We start from the raw sequence: 26,842 nt of genomic DNA, 5'->3' as shown, positions 1-26,842 counted from the left end.
AACTACTAGAACCCTTCTTTCTCCTCAAGCTACAAAATGAAATCCAGAATCTCTGTTATTGAGTCCATATTGAATAAATTCAGCCTAATCTCATATTGAAAGTTTGGGTAAGTATTGAAGATGAAGTCTTAAATCAGAAAACTCAGAAAAGTGTAGATGGTGCAGTCTTTAGGAAGAGTTATTTTCTCTGGAACCATCAGGTCTTTGCTTTTTCAGTCTCCAAAGGACACATATTATCAAGGATAATCTCCTTTACTTAAGGTCAAGTGTACATAGATGAGAATCTCATCTAGAAAATCCCCCATAGCAACATCTAGGCTAGTGTTTGGACAAATAACAAGGCACCATAACCTAGCCAAATTGACATATAATTAATCACCACAAAGCCCAGTCTCCTTGGCCATACCTATAGAGAATGAAACTTCTCTCAGGCTGAGCAGGGAGGAGAGGGAAAGGGAGAAGCACTTGGCTCAAGTGCCATAGACTATTGCTCTTTTTATTAGGATTAGTAGATTTTCTTGATAAATGTTTCTTCATTTCTTTTGTGCCCTTAGGACTTTTTAAGAGAATTTTTATTATTATTTTTAACAATGTTCATCAGTAATGGTTGTTTTACTAGGGAGAGGATCCTCAGATCATCTCACAATACCATTCCAAGCTCTCTTCCACTCCTTAACTAATTTTTAAATTAATCAGTCTATTTTGGTTGTATTAGACTGAAAATATTTGCACAGTGCTTTTAATTTGCCAAGTGTTTTGTACTATATCATAATACAATAAGGAAATAAGCTGGTATAACTTTTTTTTAACAACCTGAACTCAATGTACCAAAAGTTTTCTAGAATTAAGAGAACATCTTAACTGTAGTTGCAGAATAAATTATAATTATTGATATCAGTTATAAAGAAAATATTGATTCTAGGAATTTTCCTATCATATTAAATATTAATATTTATGCTTAGAGTACATTTCAAAGAACGTTTTAGCTATTACATTTTGCAGCATACCATTTGTGGATAAAAATAAATGTTGTGTTTAATTTGGTAGGTTGCTTTAAAGCAATACCATGAAAAGTTTGGCTTAATTGGGAATTTATTTGTTTACAGTTACAGTACAAGAAAATGACCAAATCAATGCATCATTGAACTGATCATTTCTTCCCAAACACCAGCTGCTGGTGATTATTGACTACTCTTCCACATGGCAAGAAACATGGTGGCATTTATCATTTCTCCCTTTTCGTGTATGCTTTTTTGACTTATTTCCATGGTTCTCATTCTCTCTGTGTCTCTCTCTCTGTCTCTGTCTCTCTCTCTCTTTCTCTTTTTCTCTCTCTCTCCCGTTTTGTTTATAAAGGATTCCAGTAATAGGATTAAAACCCATCTTTAATGAGGAACATCACACTTTAACTGAAGTATCCTGGTCAAGGGGCACTACTTAAGATGGGTCCACACCTACAGGAATGGATTAAATTTAAGAACGTGTCTTTCTGAGATACATACACCTTTGAAACTCCATAGGTAGTGATTATTTCCATTGTAGAGAGAAATAGAGACAGACTGCTGGATAAAATAAGAAAATAAGACTATTGATATTTACCAAACATTATAGTGGATGTTATGCTCTTTGCATAATGTATGGGTTGTTTTATATTCAAAAGCACTCTGTAATATAGGAATTATTTTTAATGTTTTTCACAGAACAATGTAATAGATGTAGTAAATGTATACCTTTATTTTTTACTCATATTTTTGTTCATTTTTGTAATATATTCAAAGTAAATAAATGTCATAAAATATGTAGTAAAATTAAAAAGTTGTCTTTATTATACAAATTGAAGTTTTATTCACATAATTTGGACCTTTACTTGATTCTGTCAAATAATATATCATTTTGGAGGAAACTCTGTATAATTTCAAATTGAGAAAACAAGAATAGATTGTCTTTTTTTCCATGTTTGCTTTGGCATCATGCAAATACATTATATTTTAAATAAATACCTGGCTTTAAAAGATAAGGTAGTAGAAGAAATATATACATTAAACGTGCTATTTCTTGTGAATTAGTCTTTCAAATTTGCTTTTTTGAAATGTGTTAGTCTTAAAAACCAAACCACTAAGCACGTTGACCAACTTTCAAAGACCTCTGTGTTTAAATGCCACATCAATATCTTTTTATTATGTACTGTGTATCTTGATAACAGATCACAGCCAAGAAAGACCATGATATACTATGTTAGAAAACATTTCAATGCTGCCAAAAGGAAAAGGAAATTTATCAGGTGGTATTAAGACTTGGTCTATTAAGTGGAATGCTACTATTCATATATATATATATATATATATATATATATATATATATATATATATATATATATCTCAAATGAAATGCTGCATTTATGTTAAAAAATGAGTTGGTTATAGAATTTCCTTTAATTAAAACAGCAAAATTGGTCTCTTCTATACTGACACTAACAACTTTTATATACTTGGTGTTTTTAAAGTAGAACTTTATGTCAATTTTAATTCATTGTGTTGGTAGAATTTGCAAAATACATTTTACAGTAAATGAAGTATAATCATATTTACTATTTGATATATTTAAAACATTCTTGGTTACCAGAATTCATATAGAAAAGATGGTTAAAGATTATTTTGTGCTATAGTTTGAGTATAATGTGCTGTAAAATAAAAATCAACTAAGTCAATATGTATAGATTTTAGGGCAGTAGTCTCTTACAGATTTAGGCTAAGATAAGACAATATGCAGAGTAACAGGCCATGTTTCCTCTGAAAGGTAGAATCCATTCCTTGCCTTGCCCAGCATCTGGTCATATTGGCATTCATTGACTTGTAGCCACATTACTCCAATCTCTGCTTTTATCTTCACACCAATTTCTCCTCTGCCTTTCTTTTATGAGTACACTTGACATTTAGCATTCACTTGGATAATCTAGAATATTCTCTCTTATTCATGATTCTTAATTTGATCACATTTGCAAATGTTCTTCTCCCTTATAAGATAACATTCTCAGGTTCCTGAGGTTAAAAATGTCAAGAGGACATTTTTCAGTCTTCCACATAAGGTTGACATTCATTGATTTAAAATATTGATTTTACTATTTGTCATTAAGTTTTGGACTTATTTAAATGTGGGTGAATGATTTAAATGAAATGAGGAGAAGAAAAACACATAGGATTTTGAAGTCAGCACTTTTGATTTCATATCCATTCTTTATTTGTATCACTATTCTCTGTTTTAAAAGGTGACATTTCCACTTCTGGTATTAGTTATGACATGTAAAGTGCTGGGAAGTAATCACTCCTTTCTGTACTTCAGAAGAAAAATATTTTTAAAACCCTGAAAACCATTGATTTTTCTTGAACCCATCAGAGAATTAAGGATACAAAGTTAACTGCCACCCTAAAATCTGAAGGGACTGTTGAATCCAGAGAGAGAGGGCCAAGACCTGCTTATCTGGAGCAGAAGCTGCTGGATCAATAAACTGGTTGGAACACTTAAATGATAAGTTTAATGAATTTCAAGAAGCTAAAACTGGAGGTGTTTGAGAGACCACAATCTTATAGGGGCTCCTGTATATTCATGAGTTTTGCTTCCAGAATCCCACCAAGTTCTAACAATGGAGATACAAGAAAGATTCTTTCACGGCTCTGGCACAATGGCTGGGAAATATGACCAAAGTGTTAATGATAACAAAGACTCCAAGGGAAAAGATTTCCAAAGAGGTTTACAAAGTTGTAGAAGGGAATTCTTTTCATTCTAGTTATTTCTAGCATCCCTACTTCATCCACCTAAAGGGGAAGAACTATATAGCACTAGAAAAACACTTGTGGAGCTCCCTTCCCAGAGAGGCACAGGACACTTAAAGACTGAGATTTAATCATAAGATAAAAGGCTTCCCTTCCCATACTCAAAAGCCTCACACTCACAAGACAATATAATAGCAGTGGATAATAACTAAAAAGCCAGCAAGACAAATTCTTTCTGAGTAGGAGTACTTAGGAAAGTTTAAGCACAGGAATGGAGACAAAACCAAAGACATTAAAGGAAATAGAAACCTGATAACTATAACTATAGCAAACGTTAAACACATTCCAAATGCTAGCCAAATTAGCATAAAGACTCACATTAAAGACCTTTTTACCAAAATTCTTATTTCTTGATATAACCTGGCTTTCAACAAAAAGATTTTGTCATACAAAAAAGTAAAAAGTAAAACATATGATCACACAATATGAACAACAGTAGCAGATTTATATATGACCAAGAAGTTGGACATACCATGCAGGAAATTTAACGTAACTATGATGAAAATATTTAGGGATCTAGTGGCAAAAATAAACAATATGCAGGAGAAAATGGGGAATGTAGGAAAAGAGATGGCAACTCTTAGAATAAAAGGAAATCATAGGATTTTCTTTTAAATCGCAGAAATGAAGACTGTCTTTATAGACTCATCAGTATATGGACACGGATATGGAAAAATGGTGAGTGTGGAGATAAATCAATAGAAACATCCAAACTGATATGAAATGAAAAAAATATATATAAAAAAACAAAAGTAACAGAATAACCAAGTATAGTGCTCTGATTTTTTAAAATGCAAGCTATACTGAAAAGTAAAAAAAAAAAATACAGAGCTGAAAAAGATTTGAAGTAATAATGGCTAAAAACTTTCCAACATTAATTATAGATACCAAATCACAAGCTTAATAAGCTCAGAGAATAACAAGCAGACTAAAGACTAAGCGGGGAGAAAACCCATAACTGGGCATATCATATTCTAACAGCAGAAAAATCAAAGATAAAGAAATTAGAAATGGAATAAGAATTACAGTGGACTTTTTTTCCCCCCAAGATGTCTTGCAAGTATGAAGACAATGGAGCCAAATATTTAAAGTATTGAAAGAATAAAAATGCGAAGCTGAAAGTACAAATCCAGCAAAAGTATCCTTCGAAAGTGAGGGAGGGGAAGCGGTCTTGGCCCAGTGGATAGGGTGTCTGCCTACGACATGGGAGGTCCGCGGTTCAAACCCCTGGCCTCCTTGACCTGTGTGGAGCTGGCCCACGCGCAGTGCTGATGCGTGCAAGGAGTGCCATGCCACACAGGGGTGTCCCCGCATAGGGGAGCCCCACCTGCAAGGAGTGTGCCCCGTAAGGAGAGCCACCCAGCGCAAAAGTTCAGCCTGCCCAGCTCACATGGAGAGCTGACACAACAAAGATGATGCAACAAAAAGAAACAGATTTCCGTGCCGCTGACAACAACAGAAGCGGACAAAGAAGAACATGCAGGAAATAGACACAGAGAACAGATAACTGGGGGGAGGATGGGTAGAGAAAAAAAAGTGAGGGAGAAGCAAAGACCTATCGTGGCAAACAATAGCTGAGGAGATTCATTACCACCAGATCTTCCTTGCAAGAAAATTTTAAAAGAATGAAAAGTGTATGTGTCAGAAACTCAGATCTACATAAGGAAATAAAGAGGATTATATAAGGAATAAATGAAGGCAAAATACATTTTATTTTGATAAGTCTTGATCTACAAAAATGTATTATGTGATGATAGCATATGAAAACATGAAATGAATGACAGCCACATCAGAGGTATGAGAGGGAGAAATTAGGAATGCTCTTTTATAAGTTATCTGCAGTATATTTGAAGTGGTGAAGTGTTATTTGAAGTAAGAAATATAAGAGATATGTTACAAAATTAGGTAAAATGTAATAATATAAAAATTAAACAAGAAAGAAAAAGAAAAGATAAAAGAAACCAAAAACAAAAGCAAAGAATAGAAAGCAGTCACGAACATTGTAAATATTAACTCATCTATATACCAATCATTATTTTATATGTGAAGGATATAAAGACACCAATTTAAAAAACAGAAACTATCAGAGTGGATTAAAAAAAATAAAAGATGCAACTAAATGTCACTTTAAATAGAAAGATACAGATAGATTAGAGGTAAAGGGATGGAGAAAAATAGTACATGCTAACAGTAATCGAAAGAAATCTGAAATAGTTACATTAATTTTAGACAAACTAGACTTCAAAACAAATAAAATATTCAAGAATAAAGGGGAATTACATAAAAATGAAGAGATAAATTCTCCAACAGCACATAAGCATCTTATACAACTGTTCACCTAACAACAGAGTATCACTGTTGTGTAAATTTCCATATATGGATCCTGTGTATATAATATGTATGTATATGTATTACATTATTTTGGTGTATTTTAAATTGTTTCTAATAGCATTCTCCAATAAAAGGAACCAAGTCTTGTTGAAGAAATGGCTGATCCTAGTAATCAGTTAGGAAATGTACAAGGTAAGCCTGGAACACAAACTAAGGAAGGGCTGAAACACATATGCATGCACACACACACACATTGATGTGTATATGCAAAAGGAACAGAGGAGCTAATTGAAAGAGCTCCAATGTCCAAAACTGGAATAATTTGAACAACAAAATAAAGTACTATCACATTATAATCCAAAGTATCAAATAAATATCCATGAATATGTATTATACAAATAAATGGTTGAATAAATAAATGTGAAAGAAGAAAATCTCCTATTCAAAAATAGTCAAAGAATTTATTATAGATACTCTAGCCTCAAGAATGTGGAGCATAAATCTCACTCCTTAAAAGTGGGCTTCACATAGTGACTTCCTTTCAAAAAGTACAAATGAAAAGGAGTAAAATAAAGGTACTTTACACTTATGAAAACTTACAAACACTATTTCAGCCAGGTGCTCAATATTAAATCAAAGATGATAAATATTTTTAATATTATACACCTTGAATATTATGTGATAAAAATGGCATTTTATCTGAATCTTCATTCCAAACAACAGTCATAAATCATGTTGATAGTACATATCCTTACTATAATGTCATCTTTCCCATAATAATCATGAGAAAACTATCAGATGTATCACAATTGAACATTTAGCAAAATACTTGACAACTACTCCTCAAGTCTCCAAAGGTCATCTAAAATCAGGAATATTTGAGAAACTCTCATAGCCGGGAGGAGACTAAGGAAATATGATGACCAAATGTCATGTGGTATACTGAATGAGATCCTGTAAACGAATAAGATTATTTAGCAAAAACTAAGGAAGTCTGAATAAGATATGGCCTTTAGTTAGTAACAATGTATTACTTTGTAATTAATTTTGCCAAATGTATTATATAAATGTAAGATGGTAATAATATAGGAAACTGGGTGTGAGGGTTATGGGGATTTTCTGTACTTTCTTCAGTTATTTTCTGTTAATCTAAAACTACTCTAAAATTAAAAGTTTATTTAAAAACTAATGTTTCAGGTAACATATTTGACAAGATGTTCAAATTCCTTTAATTTTAAACATGCACTTCCTTGATTTTTTAGCTTTGATACTTTCATTTAGCAATTATTATATTCTTTTTTCTTTTTGCTAAGAGAAGATATCAAATATAATTATATAAAATCCTCAATTAAAACTAGAGAAGGCAGAAAAAGAAGCCTCTGGCAAAAAGAATAGAGCACAGTTACAAACCAGATTGTTGTAAATACAATTATATCGAAAATTATTTTAAATGAGCATGATGAAAACAGACCAATAAAAAACAGTTTGTCACACAGAAAACAAGACTTAACTATATATTGTTGACAAGAAACCCACTTTAAATATAAAAACTCACATAAGTTAAAAATAAATCAAAGGAATTCTGAAATAGTTCTATGAATTTCAGTTAAAGCAGACTCCAGAACAAGGAAAATTATCAGAAATAAAAGGAGCACTGCATTAATGTAATAGGTGTCAATTCTTCAAGAAGACATATCAGTTCTGATGGTGTGTGTATTAGTCAGCCAAAGGAGTGCTGATGCAAAATACCATGAACTGGTTGGTTTTTATAAAGGGTATTTTTGGGGGTAGGAGCTTACAAATGCCAAGCCATAAAGCATAAGTTACTTTCCTCACTAAAGTCTATTTCCACGTGTTGAAGGAAGATGGCTGCGGACGTCTGCGAGTGTTCAGGCTTCCTAGGTTCCTCTGGGCTCAGCGCCTCTGTTTCCTCCACAAAGTCAGCTGTAGACTCTGAGGCTCTCTAGATTTTGCCTCTCTCCACAAGGTCAGCTATAGACAATCAGACGAATGGCTCTGTCTCTCTCTCTGGGGCTCCAGCTTCAGCATCAAACTCCAACATCAAAACTCCAATTATAAGCCCCTAACTCTGCCCTTTGCCATGCCTTGATGAAATCTTTTATCATTCCAAAATACCTTTAAAATGCTGGAAACTTTTTTTTAGATCAGTTTAACATTTTGATGAGTCTATCTTAAATATGATGGATTTGATAATGCTGGTGATTCTTCACTAGTTATCAGTGAAAATATATTTTGTGCATAATGAAAATGTGGATCAATGTGTGTTTTATAACTAAAGGTCACTGATGAATAACCAGTTTTGTTTTTGTTTTTTTCATAATTTTATAGGTCTTAATAAAATGCAAAAACTGACAGGGACTATTGAATGATCTAATATTATTCAGTTCAATATTTATTATGAAGATTCTTTAATAGTTACACTCAAGAACTTTCAAGGTGAAGTAAGTAGAACTAAAGAGCATTTTATGAGAACTAAGCTGAAAGCAATTCTTGAAATTATTTTTATCTGCGTGGAAACCACTTGTTTATAAAACTTACCACTGTTTTTACATTATGCTTATTGATGATCTTGTTTTTGCTTTTGTTTGTTTTTTAATATATTCTGTTAGAGCACAGGAAGGCAATATATATGGAAAACAAAGCACTTAGTGACTGAAAGGTAACTGCTTCAGCAAAATGGCAAGTACTCTTTGAATTTAATTTCTAGTTTTGTAGTTTAACTGGAAATGGTACAATATAATAAGCACTCTGATTTATTTCTTACTACTATTACTTTATATCTGCTAACACAGATGGACGCAAATGTGCTAAATGTAAGCTTTTTATACATTGATATGTATGATAATCTAAACTTTATTTTTCTATTTTCAAGATGTAATTAAATGTTTCTCCTGTACATAATAAAGAACATTTTAAAACAACCAGAACTATCTGCTTTTTTACATTATTCAGTAAACATTAAAGTTGTTCTATTGTGATACAGCATTTGACACATGGGGTATTTAAAATGTATTATAATTTTCCAAATATGCAAATTTTCTAATTACATATTTCCTTTTTTTACCATCAAGTGCTTTTTTTTACAAATCAATTTCATTGATACACTTTATTATTTTTTTTATTTTTATTTTTATTTTTTCTCTATTTTTTAAAAATGTTACATTCAAAAAATATAAGAGGTCCCCATATAGTCCTCACCCCACTTCTCCCACATCAACAACCTCATGGGACATTCATTGCATTTGGTAAATACATTTTGAAGCAATGCTGCACCACATGGATAATGGTTTACATTGTACTTTACACTCTCACCCAATCCACCCAGTGGGCCATGGCCAGACATACAATGTCCAGCTCTGTCCCTTCAGGACCACCCAGGACAACTCCAAGTCCTAAAAATGCCTCCACATCATATCTCTTCTTCCTTCTCCCTACCCACAGCAGCTACTGTAGCCACTTTCTCCACATCAATGCTACAATTTCTTCCATTACTAATCACAACAGTTCCATAGTAGAATATCAGTAAGTCCACTTTAATCCATTCTCTATTCCTCCATCTTGTGGACCCTGGGGTGTTTATGTCCACTCCATCTCTAAATCAAGAGGGGCTTAGATTCCACATGGATAATGGATGCAATTCTCCTGCTTGCAGTTGTAGGCACTGTCGGCTCCCTATTCATTGGCCAGGGTAAGTCCAACAAACCAGAAGGTAGGAGTTGCAAGTCTGTTGAGTTTCAGGGCCTCGCTGTCACATGGAGAGTCCAGAGATTCAGGTCTCCTGAGTACACACCAATGCTAGCACCAACCACAGGTCCAGTAAAAGTGATAGAAAAGGCATGTGTGGAAAGGACATATCTGAGTCCAACTCCATTACACTCAGGAACACAAACTCCAAAGAGGGCCAACTGACATGGCACTGAACCCCAGAGCCATCTGTGAGATACACTTTATAAAGCATGAATCCATCCAAAATGTATAATCAGTGGTGTTCATTATAATCACATAGTTGTGCATTCATCACTTCAATCATTTTTAGAACATTTTCATTATTCCAATAATAATAGAAAACAAACAAACAAAAATAACTCATCACCTCTCAATCTCTCTATGTATCCCCTGCCATACATAACTGCTATTTTGTTTCAATGTCTCGTTTATTTGTATTTACACTTTATAAAAACTGTCTTATATCTTCAATACCACTCATATTTGTTATTTTACTTGAAAATTCAGTACTTTATACAGTCCCATGTTACATTTTTTTAGCTTTTCATCTAATAATATAGATGACCATAAACTTACCCTTTCAACCTGACATACCCATATAATAACCTTGCTAGTTGCAGACACTGGGTGTCCTTTCACCATTTCTATTCATTTCCAAAGATTTACAAGCAACCATTTTGGAAGTTTAACCCTCAGGATTCCATTCTCTACCCTCATTATATTTTCTGTTGACTTATATTCTAATTACTAGTTCCATGGGTTTATGCAATGTATTCTTCTGCTAATATCTTGTGTGTTAATTTTTAACTTCCTGACTATTGCATATTAATTGTGTGGGATGCAGGTAAAATAGTCTATGAGAGGAAGTTTGTAGCTTTTAAAAAGCATGTAAGAAAAGATTAAAAACAATGAAAATAATGGCCTATGTCACTATCTCAAAAATGATTAAATTATAATTAGAATTAACCCCCCAAATAGAATAGGTATAATAAATAGTTCTTCTGAAATTAATAAATGAAAAAGAACTAACAATAAAACCAAATTGGCAAAGCTAAAAGTTGGAATGTTGAAAAACTTTTTAAAAATTGATACATGTCTATCGCTATTAAGAACTGGGCTATCACAAATAATTAATGAAATTTCATCGGTAAACATATGGGCATATATTTATGTTTGCATTTGTGGGTAGAAAACCTAGAGAAGGTTTTCTATTGCTATTGTAACAAATTATGACAAATTTGGAGGCTTAAACAGCAAAAAAGTATTATCTTATAGCAATGTAGATAAACAACCTGACACAGGTCTGACTAGACTAAAGTCAGGCTGTCGACAGGCCTGATTTCTTTTCTGGAAGTGCTAGGGGAGAATCCAGTTTCTTTCATTTCCAGATCCTAGAGGCTACTCACATTCCTTGCTTTTTTTTTTTTTTTTCTTTTCACATACCTTGCTTGATGCCCACTTAGTGCACCTTGAAAACAAAGATCACACATCTCTCTGGTTGTACTTTTGTGGTCACCTCTTCCTCTGACCACAGTCAGAAAAGGTTCTCCATTTTTTAAGGGTGATTATATTGGGCTCTCTTAAATAATTCAGAATAGTCTCTACAGCTCAAACTTTTTAATTTCATCACTGCTTCAAAGTCCCTTTTGCCTTCTCAGGTAATGCTTTCACAGGCCGTAGGGTTAGGACAAGGACAAATTTGGGGGCCATTATTCTGCCAACAACACAGAAACATTAAAAAACATTAACCTATATGGTACTCAGTGGATCTTTTCAATACAGAAAATCATTATTTATATCAGAAAACCTTCATTATTTATTAATTTTGCTTTTCACTACTTATTGATAGTCTCTGTATATCTTAACCTTTCCTCTCATATTTGTATGTGTTTTGTATTCTATTTTGGGAAGATATTTATGATTGTATTATCTGGACCATGAAGCTTGCATTTCAATATATATTTTATTAGTTAATATATTTATTGAAATTTTAATATGTAGAACAGATGCTTAAATTTCTTTATGGCTCTCTGAATAATTTTTCACAATTAAGGTCTATTTATTAAATTCTATTTATCCCTCAGTGTTATTTTTTATACTTATGTATAAAATATATATGTAGATCAACTGTGGTTAATTGTCTTTACATAGTTCTTTTCTCCTAATGGTCATCTCTCTTAAATAATAGATTGCTAGGGATGCATTCCTAAAGATTTATTTAGAAGCTTTAACATTGCTAAGAATAACATTTCTAAGAAAAAAATAGCTTTCCTCTGGAAGTGGGGTGGTTTAATATATTTTACTCATGGTTAGAGGACTTTTTTCCTAGATATCTATCTAACCTCAATTCAGATCATAGATGCTGAGAAAGTACTTCTCAAACTGTGGCCTGAACATAGAAACCACCATGCAGAATTGCAGGCCTTTTTTGTTTGTTTATATGTCTTGTTTTCTTGTAGTATTTGTTTTTGCTTCGTTTTGTTGTTTATGAATGAAGGGGGAGAGTAGTGTCAAATAGAGTGGTCCTATATTCAGTTATTTCATGAATTACTGCTGATTTTTCCCTATACATTACATGTTTTTCTATTTGTTGTTTTAATCTACAAACTCAGAACTTCTCTTGTGCTCTTGTGAGAAGAAATATCCTTTCTCTGATATATTGAAGGCCCTCAAAATCAAATATTACTATTAATTAATGAATCCATTCAAAGGGCAGTTTCAGCTGTTATATACATATTTATTAATAGTTGATTACTATTGAAGATTCTATTTTCTTTAAAATAATATCCATTAAAAAATATCATCCTTTACAGCTGATTTGAAAACTTATATTCACAGACAAATCTGTACATGAATGTTTAAAGTAGCTATATTCATAATCATGAAAACCTAGACGTAACAAAGATAATTCCATGGAGAATGGATAAACAAATTTGATATATTCTTCTAATAGAATATTATTCAGCAATAAAAGGAAATGAGCTATAAAGTCACAAAAAGGCCTGGATGAATTTTAAATGCTAAGTCAAGGAAGTTAGTCTGAAACAACTACATAATCTATGACTACAATTATATAACACTTTTGAAAAGGCAAAACTGTAGAGATATTGGAAAGGCCAGTATTTTCCAGATGCTCAGGAGGAAAGTTAAGGGTTTAATAGGTAAAGCCCAGGTAGTATTTTAGTATGGTAAAACGATATATGATACTGTATAAAAGCATATATGTGACATTATGCATGTGGCAAAACCCATAGAACTTTACTGAAAAAGAATGTCTTTAATGTGTAAAAGTTAAAATCATTTAGGAGGTCTGGAGATCCCAGGATGTAATGCAGATTATAACAAAACAATCTGACTGCATTGCAAATGTATGTATGAAATGTCCATACTGAAAGAGTGGATGAAAAATTGTCAATTCAAGTAACTCTGGACATGAATGGAGTCTGTAAGAAAAAAGTAATAGAAACTACATAAGCACTTCACTCTAATTGATGAAGTTGTTTCCCAAGAGAGGACAACTCAGCCATTCTAATACTCTTCTGCATATATCCTGGAATTAAACAATCAAGTAAATTGATAGAAAATAGTGGGAGCCAGGTTTCTCACTGTTACAGTAGTAGTCAGCAGATAAGCCGAGTGAGTAGCTAGAATAACCCATGTAGTAATGGACTAGAGTTGGACACATCAAAATTAACTCATGATTAGCTTATTACAGACACAGATGGCTACATACAGAAATATATATAGATATGTGGTTATACATGGATTAGTATGAACACATATATTTCCTTCCCCTGTTAGCTGAGAGAACTTAGAAGCATCAACACTTCAGTAGCACTGAGCACACTTAGTACCAAGATCTTGATTTCTAATATTATTCTTCAATAAAAGGAATTAAAACCCTATGGAGAAATGGCTGATTGTAGTGCTAGGGCAGGAAATATGCACCATGGGTCTGAAAGAAGGGAAGTGCCAAAAATAAAGAGCCTGGGATTGTGGGAAGATGGCATTAGATTAGGCAGACAAGGTTCACCTCTCTCACAAAAACATTGGAAAAAGAACCAAAAGCTGCCAAGGGACCAGCTTTGGGTTTCAGCAGACCAAGATAGTGCTTCACAACTTCTAAGAGGGTGAGGCACAGAGAGATGAAGAACCCAAAACAATGAACTCTGAGTTACTAAAACTCCCTGCCACAAGGAAGTGCTCCCTTCCTCCACCCCAACGTATTAAGTGTGGGTAAAACCCCTGGCTCACTGTGGCTGAATGAGAGGGGAGCAGAAGTCTCCCTACCTATGAGCTGTTACAAAGGAAAAAAGAGGGGAAGTCAGGGGCTTTTCTTCATTGAATTCAGTCAACAGAGTATGCTTTGAATCTCAGCTCCTGCCAGACCAAAACAAAGGAAAACTGAGTGTTACATCTCTGAGGAAAGGTAAGCCAACCAGCACCATCCACTGGTCAGTCTGGTATTATACGGATAAAATCTGCAATTGACTCTGCTCTCTAACCTTTGGGACACCCCATTAGTGAGTTCCTGGCATGATTTTGATAAGTTAAGTTGGGCAATTTTAAAGACTTGGGATAAGTTGAAGAAAATATCAAACAAGAGCCGTGAAAAAACAATAACAATAGGGAAGAGAGAGAAATTGGCCATCAGAATAAATTTATAAACATATTCATATGTCTAGACATCAGAAAAATTACAAGCCATATTAGGAAATAGGAAGAAATGGCCAGGCAAAGGAACAAACCAAAAGTCCTGAAGAGATATATAAGATTTAAAACAATTAATTGATGATAATCATACAATTCTCCTAAATCAATTTAAAGAATTGAAAGAAAATATGACTAAAGAGAAGAAGCATATTAATAAGACATTGGGTGAGCATAAAGAACATTTTGAAAGTCTGGAATGTAAATTAGCAGGCCTCATAGGAATGAAAGACCCAATGGATGAGATTAAAAATACATTAGAGTCAAATAAGAATTGAATTGCTCAAAGACAGAATTAGTGATTTTGAAAACAGAAAATCTGAATTGGAAAAGATAGGAGAACAGAAAGAGAAGAGAAAGGAAAAAAATGGAACAGGACCTTAGGCTATTGAATGACAAAATAAAACACAAAATCATATGCATTATCGGTGCCCCAAAAGGGGAAGAAAATGGAAAAGGGGCAGAAAGAATATTTTATTGTAAACTTTGCTACCCTTATGAAAGACATACATATCTACAATGAAGAATATCAATGTACCCCACACAGAATAAATTCAAATAGACCTACTTCAAGACACCTACTATTCAGAATAAAAAGTGTCAAAGATAAAGAGAAGATTCTGAAAGCATCAAGAGAAAAGCAAAGCATCATACACAAGGGAACTCTATAAGATTAAGTGCTGACCTCTTCTCACACCAGGAGACAAGAAAGTGGTATGATGTATTTAAGGTACTGAAAGAGAAAAAGTGCTGGCCAAGAATTCTGTTTCTGGCAAAGTTGGCCTTCAAAAATAAAGGGGATTTCAAAGTTTTCACGGACAAACAAAAACTGATAGAATAAGTCACTGATGAACAGAATTACAAGAGATACCAAAGGAGGTGCTGTAGACTGAAAGGATGAAACAAAGATGAGAGACTTGGAGAAAAGGGTAGAAAAGAAGATTATTAGAAAGAATAAATTAAAGTGCAAAAAGCTAGACAATTGTACCATATGACAAAAGAAAGCCAAAGTAAAATGGGTAAACAAAATTGATATATCAAATTTGCTTTTATAAAAAATAGCATTGAAAGTTAATGGCTTGAATTCTCCAATCAAAAGATAGACTGATTGAATGGATAAAAAAATTAGTGTCATTTATATGTTGTCTGCAAGAGATTCACCTCAGACATAAAGGCATAAACAGGTTAAAAGTGAAAGGTTGTGAAAAGAAATTGCATGCACATGTTAATCACAAAAGAGCTGGCGTTACAACACCAATATTAGACAAAATAGATTTTAAATACAAAACTATGATAAGGGAGGTCATTATATATTAATAAAAGGGACAATTCAACAAGAAGAAGTAATTATACTAAATATTATGCACCTAACCTCAGTGTCCCAAGATACAAGAGTCACACACTGGCAAAGCTGATGGGAGAAATAGATGTCTCTATGATAATATTTGGAGCCTTCAAAACACCACTTTCACTATTGAATATAACATTTGGACAGAGGATAAATAAAGAAACAGAACACTTGAATTATATGATAAATTAAACCTAACAGACTTCTATAGAGCACTGCACCCTTAAACAGTAGGATATACATTCTTTTCCAGTGCTCATGGATCCTTCTCCAATATAGACCATATGAGGGGTCACAAGATGAGTCTCTATAAATTTAAAATGTTTGAAATTATGCAAAACACTTTCTCTATTCATACCAAAATAAAGCTGAAAATAATATGGATGGAAAAGGGGAAAATCTGAGTATATGGAGATTAAGAAACACACTCTTAAATAATCAGTGGGTCAAGAAGGAATGGCAAGAGAATTCAGCAAATATCTTGAGATGAATGAAAATGAGAACAAAACATCAAAACCTATTGGATGGTACACAGACAATGCTGAGAGGGAAATGTATAGCTCTCAGTGCTTCCAATAAACAAGAAGAAAAAGCTAAAATTGAAGACCTGACTGCACACCTGGTGGAACTAGAAAAAAGAACAGCAAATTAATCCCAAACCAAGCCAAAGGAAATAGTAAAGATCAGAGCAGAATTAAATGAGATTGAGAACAACAAAAAACAAAACAATAGAAACAACGAAACCAAAAGTTGGTTATTTGTGAAGGCCAACAAAATTGACAGACTTTTACCCATACTGACGAAAGAAAGAAGACACAAATAAAATCAGAAATGAGAGGGGAGACATTACCACTGACCCCATAGAAATAAGAGAGATCCTAAGAGGATACTATGAACAACTGTATGCCAAAAAAATACTAGAAAATATAGAAAAGGTGGATAAATTCCTAGAAAAACACAAACCACCTACACTGATCCTATAAGAAATAGAAGATCTCAACAAACCATTCACAAATGAAGAGATTGAAACAGTCATCGAGATGTAAAGGCTTTCTCTCAAAGATGAAAAGCCCAGGACCAGATGGCTCTAGAGGTTAATTCAATCAATCATTCAAAGATGACCTAATACCAGTCTTGCTCAAGCACTTCCAAAAAATTGAACTGGAAAGAATGCTACTGCTTTAATCAACCAAAAACTGTGCTAATGCAAAGTACTGGAAATCTGTTGGATTTTATAAAGGGTATTTATCTGGGGTGGAAGTTTACAGTTATAAGGCCCTAAAGAGTCCTACTCAAAGTTACTTCCTCACCAAACTCTGTTGCTATGTGTTGAAGCAAGGTGGCAGGCAAAGTCTGCAAGGGTTCTGTCTTTCTCTTTCTCATAATGCTCCATGGCCTTAGCTTTTTCTGATCTCAGCTGTAGGGTGGAGGCCTCATTTCTTCCCAAGCGCAGCTGCTCTGCTCTCTTCACAAGGTTAGCTTTAGACTATGAGGCTCGTCTCTCTTCCCAGGGACTCTGCCATGTCTACAGAGCTGCCTCTCTTACCCTGTGTTCTTCTCCATGTATCTACTTCCACGTTCTTGATTATCTACCAAGGAGGCAGGGATTCAACCCTGCATGCCCTATATCATGGCCAAATCAAAGCCCTAATCTTGGTTTAATAAAGTAAAACTGAAATCTTTGAATTTAACACAATCAAAGGAATATCATGCCCAAAGAATGAACAGCTTACAAATATAATATCTTTTTATAATTCATAAAGAATATAAAACTGCCACAGGTACCAAACTCATTCCATGAAGCCAACATCACCCTAAAAACAAAACCAAATAAAGATACACCAACAAAGGAAAATTACAAAGTAATATCTATAATGAATATCGATGCAAAAATCCTCAATAAAATACTTGCAAAGAGAATCCAAAAGAACATAGAAAGATTTATATAGTACAATCAAATGTTTTTTATGCCAAGAAAATCAATTAGTGTAATAAACCACATTGATAAATTAAAGAATAAAAATCACACGATCCTCCAATTGATGTAGAAAAGGCATTTGACAAAATAGAGCATGTTTGCTTGATAAAAACACTCCAAAAAGATATGAGTAGAAGGAAAATTTCTCAATATGGTAAAGTGCATATGTACAAAACCTAAAAATATTGTACTAAATGTTGAAAAACTGAAAGCTTTCTGACTGAGATCAGGAAAAAGACAAGGAAGCCCACTGTCACTGTAATTATTTAAAAGTGTGCTAGAAGTTCTAGCTAGAACAATTAGGCTAGACAAAGAAATAGAAGGCACCCAAATAAGAAAGGAAAAAGTAAAACTTAGACTGTTTGCTGATGACATGATTGTATATCTAGAAAACCCTGAAAAAAATCCATAAAAAAACTACTAGAATTAATAGATAAGTTCAGCAAAGTGGTGGATATAAGATTAATGTGGAAAAATAAAAAGCCTTTCTATACACCACTGATGGGCAATCTGAGGAGGAAATCAGAAAAAAAAATTCCTTTTTTAATAGCAACTAAAACAATAAAATATTTAGGAATATACTTAACCAAAGTAATAAAGGATTCGTATTCAGAAAGCTACAAAACATTCATAAAAGACTATTCCATGTCCATTGATTGGAAAAGCATTAAGATGTCAATTCTAGCCAAACTAATTTACAGATTAAATGCAATTCCAATAAAAATCCCAAAAGCCTTTTTTTTTTCCTTCAGAAATCAAAAGCCAATAATCAAGTTTATTTGGAAAGGTAAGGGGCCCAAAATAGCTAAAAATGTCTTAATAAAAGAAGAACAAAGTTGGAGGACTCTCACTTACTGGCTGACCTTATACTATGAAATGGATTCATAAAGTTTACAACAAAAGTATAAACAATGAAAGAAAAAAAACACAGATAAATGGGACCTCCTCAAAACTAAAAACTTTTGTTCTTCAAAGGGGTTTGTCAAGAAAGTGAAAAGGCAGCCTACTCAATGGGAGAGTATGTTTACTAACCAGCTATCCAATAGGGTCTAATATCCAGCATATATAAAGAATTCCTATATCTAAAGCATATGACTTAGCTACAATGGTAAAAAACAGATTGATACTGGCATAAGGACAAATTTTCCAATGAAACCAAATCAAGAACTCAAAAATAGATACATCAACAATCAAGTGATTTTTTTACTAGGCTGTACACCTTATACAGAAAATAAACTAGATCAAGGACCTAAATATATAAACAACCATAAAACTCCTAGAAAAAAATGAATGAAAACATCTTCAAGAACTTATGGTATGAGGGAGTTTCTTAAACCTTACACAGAAAGCACAAGCAATAAGAACAAAAAAAAAGATAAATAGGACCTCCTCAAAATTCAGCACTGCTGCACCTCACAGGACTTTGTCAAAGGGTTAAAAGGCAGCTGGCTCAATAGGAGAAAATATTTGTCAATTACCTATTTGATTAGGGTTTAATATCCATGACACATAAGGGGATCCTACAACTCAACAATAAAAAGACAAACTATCTGATTAAAAAATGGACAAAGGACTTGAAAGGGCAACTGTCAAAGAAGATATACAAATGAAGAAGAAACACATGAAAAAATGTTCAAAACCATTATCAATTAGGGAAATGCAAATCAAAACGACAATGCGATATCATTTCACGCCTATTAGATTGGTTGCTATTAAAAAGTTGGAAAACTGTAAATGTTGGAGAGGATGTGGAGAGATACTAACACTTATTCACTGTTGGTGGGAATGTAGAATGGTATGTCCTCTGTGGAAGACTGGCAATTTCTAAAGAATTTGAGTATAGACTTGCCATGGGACCCAGGAATACCATTGCTAAGTATATATCCAGAAGTACTAAGAGCAGTGACACAAATAGACATCTGCACGCTAATGTTCATAGCAATATTATTCCCGATAGCCAAAAGTTGGAAGCAACCTGTGTCCATCAACTGATAAAATTGATAAGCAAATTGTAGCGTATACACACAATGGAATATTATACAGTAGTAAGTAGAAATAAAGCTGTGAAACATGTGACAACATGGATGAACTTGGAGGACATTATGTTAAGTGAAGCAAGACACACAGAAAAGAACAAATGCTGTATGATTTTATTATGAACTAAATATATTATCTGAAATATAAATACATTTATGTGAAATATGAATATAGGTATTAATAGAATCTGATATATAAGTTCATTTGTCTTTGAAGCTGAACAAATGTAAGCTAATACTACAAAATGTTAATATCAGACAAAAAAGCCGCATTATACTAGGTGAAGGAGACCATATATAAAGTATTACCTATTGTATGATTCCATTTAATAAAAAGTAAATATAAATCAATTTATAAAGATGAAGTTAGATTAGTGATTATGTAGGTATGAGGAAGAAATGCCAAGGGATATGGATTCTTTCTTTTTGGAGTTATGAAAATATCTCAGATTTTTTAGATGATGAATGTACAACATTGTGATTATAATAAAAGCCTTTTATTTTACACTTTGGATAGATCATATGGTATGTGAATATATCTCAATAAATCTGCCTAATAAATAAATAACTGTGCATGAATAGCCAGAAATAACCACTATGTACAGTATGGAAAACAAAGATATTGAGAAATGAGGAATTTTCTTGTTTGTCTGTTTTTTGTTTATATTATTACTGAAATAGTGAAAAGGTTTTTGAGATGATTGAACTGATGAATTTCACAATTATGTGATTATACCCCTTGGATAAATAGTATGTTTTATTAATATGTATCAATCAAATTGATTTGTTTAAAAAAAGAAACAAAAAATCAGTGATGGTGTATGTGAATGGGACAGGAGAACCAACTGAAAGAATTCCCCACATTCAAAGCTGGAGCAATCTGAACAGCGATAAAACTGTAATAGAGCATTGGATTACAACTTCATGTATAAAATAAATACCCATATTCATATAAAGTATCCATATATTTTTATAAAATTACAATATTGATATAAATGATTGGATAAATAAATAAATGGTAGGGAAGAGATAAATCTCTCATACAGAAAACAGGCAAATAATTTTTATAGATATTCCACTCTCAAGGAGGTAAAAAAAATAAGCTTGCACTCCTTAAGTGTGGGTTGCACATAATGACTTCCTTTCAAAGACTCTTTCATTGAGGAAGAGGTAGGACAATACCTTTATAGTGGAGAAAATTGACATCAGTCAGGTGACCAAAATCGACAGCAACAATTTTTACATCATGTTGATAATTTGTGCCCTGTACTATACATTGTACTATAAAATTACAGAATTTCATCTCCTTTTTTAATTTCTAGTGAGGAAGAATAAATGATCATTCTGCTCGAGATGGTAGTTTTGAATGAGGAGCAGATAAACTTTAATGAAGCAAGAAAGAGAGATGTAGCAAGACTAACATACTGGAGAATTCAGTAAATAAATTACACTCTCAGTCTCCAAGAATGCCAATCTATAACCTTATAAAAGCATTACAAAATTAATTTGCTAAAAAGACTTAATGAAAATATTCTGAATTTTGATCATTTCTTACAAGGTCATCTGGAATTTTGAATATTCACACTATATTACAATAAAATTTGTTAAGTTGAGACACTCAAGTCCTGCAGAGGGCTGCTAAAATAAAATATTAATATGTAAGAACTTGAATTGAAAATGTGATATCACTGTGTTTCATTTTAGTTTTAGTCATTATCATTGAAATAATTCTTGTTTCATTTTCAGTTTTTCATTAGAAGCTTTCTAATGAGGATGAAACATTAGCATTTTAATGCTTTTGTGAATATGATTGTTGTACTTGCTCTCCTGAACAATCATTTTCAAGTATTCTTAATCCAGTATAATTAAAGACTGGTTAATTAACAAAAACCTTGATCTCTGAAATAATAGACACATTGATTAAGTATTGAATTATTATTTAGGAAATATTTTACATTCATTTTTATATTGTTTAATATTTTGAGAAAATTAGTAACTTCATTGCTTAAACTCAATGGAAATTTTTCAAGAATCATTTTACTTGTTATCTTAGTCATTGTTGTCACTGGTGACATTTTCTTTCCATATGAAACACATTTATTTGTGAAGATTCTAAATTTCCTTTCACACCTCTAGACACTAATTTGCTTTGTATTTTCTCTTCTTCTCATTTTTCAATTTTTGGTTTTCCTCAGGTTTCTACCTGTACTGTTTTCAGGGCATTTCAGGGCAATCATATTCACTCCAAGGTTTTGTATTTTATTTTATCTGGAATTGGCATCATTCCAGAAAAGAATAATAGTTAGAATTCACAAACTGGTATTTGCTTTGTAACTTTCTTTTTATGTCACTTGGAAACTTTCTATATGCTTTAGTTTGCTAAAGGCTGCTAATGCAATATACCATAAATGGGTTGTCTTTTATAATGGGAATCTATTAGGGCAAAGGCTCTCCGTTCCAAGATTGTGAAAATGTCCAAATCAAGGAATCATCAGAGATGCTATCTTACTAAAAGTCAGTGACTGGCGGATCCTTCACTCCTGCCACGTGGCATGTCAAAATGGCATCAGGACCCCTCCAGGCTCACTTTCTCCCCAAGCTTAGTTGTAGGTGATCAGACATATGGCTCATCTCTCCCAGGGCCTCATCTCTTGGGCTTCAGGCTGCTCTGCTGATTCCAGCCTCCAGCCTATCTCTCAGCCTGTTGCGGTTTCTCGTCTTTCTGCAGCTGTAGGTTCTCTCACATGATAGCGTAAAAAATGGCAGCTCTCTTATTCAGCGTTCCATTTACATAAGACTCTAGTGAAAGGATTAGGACCAGGGAGGGCCCTGGGTCCTGCAATCTAATCAAGTGTCTTAATTGAAAAGATCTAATCAAAAGGGATCTAATCAAAAGATCCTTTGACTGAATCTCAGCAAAAGGTCCCATACACAATAATTTCACAAGCACAGAAGTGGATGAGCTTAAAACATAATTTTCTGAGGTTCACAAAGGCTCAAACCAGGACACTAAGTCTTAATTTTCATTTCTTCTATAACATAATAATAGAAAAGAATAAAAATAATATTACTAATATTCAAGGACTTCAAGTTTGTCTTTCACTTTTCTGGTAGACTGTTGCACATATTTGTTATTTTCCTAGCTCCTGCTTGTAGAGGCAGTCCACTGTAGTTATTAAGGACACAGCATCTGGAGTTGAAACCGGTGAGTTTTATCTCTTTGTAAGTTGGGACAAGTTACTTCACCAATCTGTGCATCAATTTCTGTAGGATGAGGATAATAACATCCCATGCCTTATTAGTTGTTATGAGGATTAAATGCTTTATGGATTTTTATTGAAACAAAATTAACATTTACATTGGCTGTAAACCAAACTTAAAGACCCCAAACAAGAAATGTTATATAATTTCATGCCACAATAATAAAAAATTCAAACATACATTTTGGTATATCTTTTATAAAAACATTTAATGTAACTCATATTGAAATAAGTGTTAGTAAACCATAGAGATGAGTTTAGTTTTATAAAAATGAAAATAAATACAAATATTTTCTCTAATATATCAGTGAATTTTGCTGGACAGACTCTGCCTGATAATAAAAAATAGCAGCTGTTATTTATTTTGCATTATAGAACATGGTACATGATCAATTCTTGGCACATGTTTTTTGAGCAAAGGAGTAATGAATTGCTCAGTATTATTCTTTCTAGTTAATAAAAGTATTCTAATATGTCAATACATTTCAAATAAATACCTTTTAAAAAAAAGTCATGTATCATCCTTGATTTCATAATACAAGGTAATTATATATTTTCTGGATTTAAGTATGATATATAAAATAAATATAATGCATTTGTTTACAGTACATAAAAAATTAAAGAAAATTCTGATAAAGAGTGTGCTTAAAAGAATCAAGGATGATATATTTTATATAGATTTAGTTACATAAATATGTAAGTATTTGGCATGATAGTTCAAGAGTGTATTGAATTTTGTGACATATATCATCTGCAAAGAAAAGGAACTGTGAATATAATTTTCTTTTGGTCCTCTTTTTCTACTGATATGTGCACACTGGAAATGAGAGGGATCAGGTGTATATCTTCATAAGCTAGTGCAAATTAAAGAAATAAGCTTTTCAAAAGAAAGGTTAGAGACTAAAATGATCTGTTCTCAAATTTTGACCTTTTTTAGTTGATGTTTCCATTACTCAAAATCAGCAGGGAGAGAGCTAATTACTCATTTAGAAATGGTAAGGTGACCCTGGGAGGTAGATGAGAAGAGTAAAGATCTGAACTAGAAAATGTGTCCCCCACAGGGACTATTTGCGAGCGGCTCTTCTTGTCAAAAACTCAGGAGGGAAAGTTTCTGACAGACAGTCAAGAAAATGTTTATTGTTTTATAAGTGGAAACAATGAGCACTATTAGAATCTTAATGTTAAAATTACTTCACTGAATTCTCAGAGCTCATGTTCCTGCAGCAAAGGCTATTTCCCCATTGTATTATTTTGGCATCCTTCTGGAAAATCAGTACTAAAATTTGAAAATTTTTTGGTATTATTTTTCTATTCCATGGAACTGTATAGCCATTATTACGGTAGTACCAAATTATATTTATTAGTGTTGCTTTGTAGTAGTTTTAAATCAGAAAGTGAGGGTCTTTTATATTTATTTCTCCTTTTCAAGATTATTTGGCTAATAAAGCACCTTGCATTTCTATAAAATTCAGAATCATCCACTCAAATCTGAAAAGAAGCCATCTAGATTTCTAATGGAGTGTTTTTGATTCCATAGATCAGTTTGGTAACTATAGCCATCATAACAATATTAAGTCTTCCAATTCATGTACACCAATACATTTCCATTTATTTAGTTCAAATTTTTTTTTCAAAAATGTTTTATAGTTCTCAGAGTTATTTGTACTTATTTTAAATTTATACCAGAATATTTTATTTTGATATTATTATAAATGTAATTGCTTTCTTAATTTAATTTATAGATTGTTCATTGCAAATGTAGAAAAAGAGAAGTTCAATTGATTTTTTTAAATATTGTGCTCTGCAAACAACTTGTTTATTAGTTTTATTGGCCTTTTAGTGACTTCCTTATGCTTTATAGAGTGAATTGAGAAGCGTTCCCTCTTTATTTATTTTTTGGAATAGTTTATAAAGAATAGATATTAATTCTCTTCTTTTTTAATATTTGATAGGCTTAGCCAGGAACCCATCAGATCCTGGACTTTTAATTGTGGGGAGTATTTTTTGTTACTATAAATTTTGTTACTATAAATTTCTCAGGTTCATTCAAATTTTCTATTATTTTTCTTTTCTCTCAGCTAGTTGAGTATTTTATTTTACATAAAATTGTATTTTCTTTTTCTTAAATCAATGTTACAAGTTACTCAGTTAACACAGGACAATAACTACTTTAGTCAGCAGTTATGCTTTGCCCTAATTTTTGTTCATTTCTCTGGTTTATTTCTCAAACCAGACATCATCCTATGTCTCAAATCAGACATAGGATGATGTCTAGTTTGACAGCTTCAGGCTGAGAAGGGATGTAGATATTAAGGGGCAGAGGAGTGGAACTGCTTTGCTTAAAGGTCAAGATACTCTTTACTTTTGGGATAGGGCTGATCCATTATCATCATTTTGTTAGTTTGAAATGATGGCAACTCCAAGGCAAGCCTGAGGAACTGTGGCTGCATATCTGCTGGGTTATATATTTCTTTTTGATTCAAATGTAGTAGATATGTGACATACTTCTATGAATTTTTCTCTTTAATCTGAGCTGCCTAATTTCTTGGCATGCAGTATGTGGTGGTTTGTAGCTGTATTTTCCACACAAAGACTAGTTCTTAAATTTATTCATTCCTGGATGTGGGCCCATTGTAAGAAGGACCTTTTTTTTTTTTTAAGATTTTTAAAAATTATTTATTTCTCTCCCCTTCCCCACCCCCCTTCAGTTGTCTGCTCTCTGTGTGTTCTTCTGTGCCCACTTGTATTCTCAGCAGCACCGGCAATCTGTGTCTTTTTTTGTTTCATCATCTTGCTGTGTCAGTTCTCCATGTGTGCTTTTGACCACGCTGCTTTAGGTAAGTGTGACCTGCCTCATTCAGGATGGCTTTTTATGCTCTTACTGCATTCCTTTATAAATAGAATGAATACAGAGAGAGAGAGAGAGAGGAAAAGAAAAAAAAAATAATGGAAGCAAGAAGCTAAAACAGAGACACCCATAAGAGAAGGGAGAGACTAGCAGATGCTGCCATGTGCTGTGTCATATGACAGAAGAGCAGAGAATCAACTGCATCTGGTCTTCAGGAGGAAAGCATCACCTTGATGATGTCTTGATTTGAACATTTTCATGGTCTCAAACTGTAAACTAACATATTCTCATGGTTTAAGCCAACACATTTCATGTTATCTGCTCTAAGCAGCCTTCATTAAAAACACAGTACTTCATTATATTTCCTCATCATTCTTTTGATTTCTGTAAGGTCAGTAGTAATTTCTCTGCTTTCATTTTTTATTTTAGTAAATTTAATATTATCTCTTTTTACCTGAAATTTTGTCAATTTTGTTGATCTTTTCCAGGAACCAGATTTTGATTTGCTTGATATTCTCTACTATATTTTATTTCCCATTTCATTAATCTCCATTTTAATCTTTATTATTTCATTTCTTCTGTTTGCTTTAGGTTTAATTGCTTGTCTTTTTCAGAGTCTTAAGTTGTAAGGTTACATTATAAGTTTGATATCTTTGTTTAAAATATAGGTGTTTATAGCTATAAATATCCATCTAAATATTTCTTTAGTTGCTTTCCACAGGTTTTTGGCTTATGTGTTCATTTTCATTTATCT

This window comes from Dasypus novemcinctus, chromosome 13, assembly GCF_030445035.2.
Source record: "Dasypus novemcinctus isolate mDasNov1 chromosome 13, mDasNov1.1.hap2, whole genome shotgun sequence".
Lineage (NCBI taxonomy): Eukaryota > Metazoa > Chordata > Mammalia > Cingulata > Dasypodidae > Dasypus > Dasypus novemcinctus.
This window is presented reverse-complemented; position numbering follows the sequence as displayed.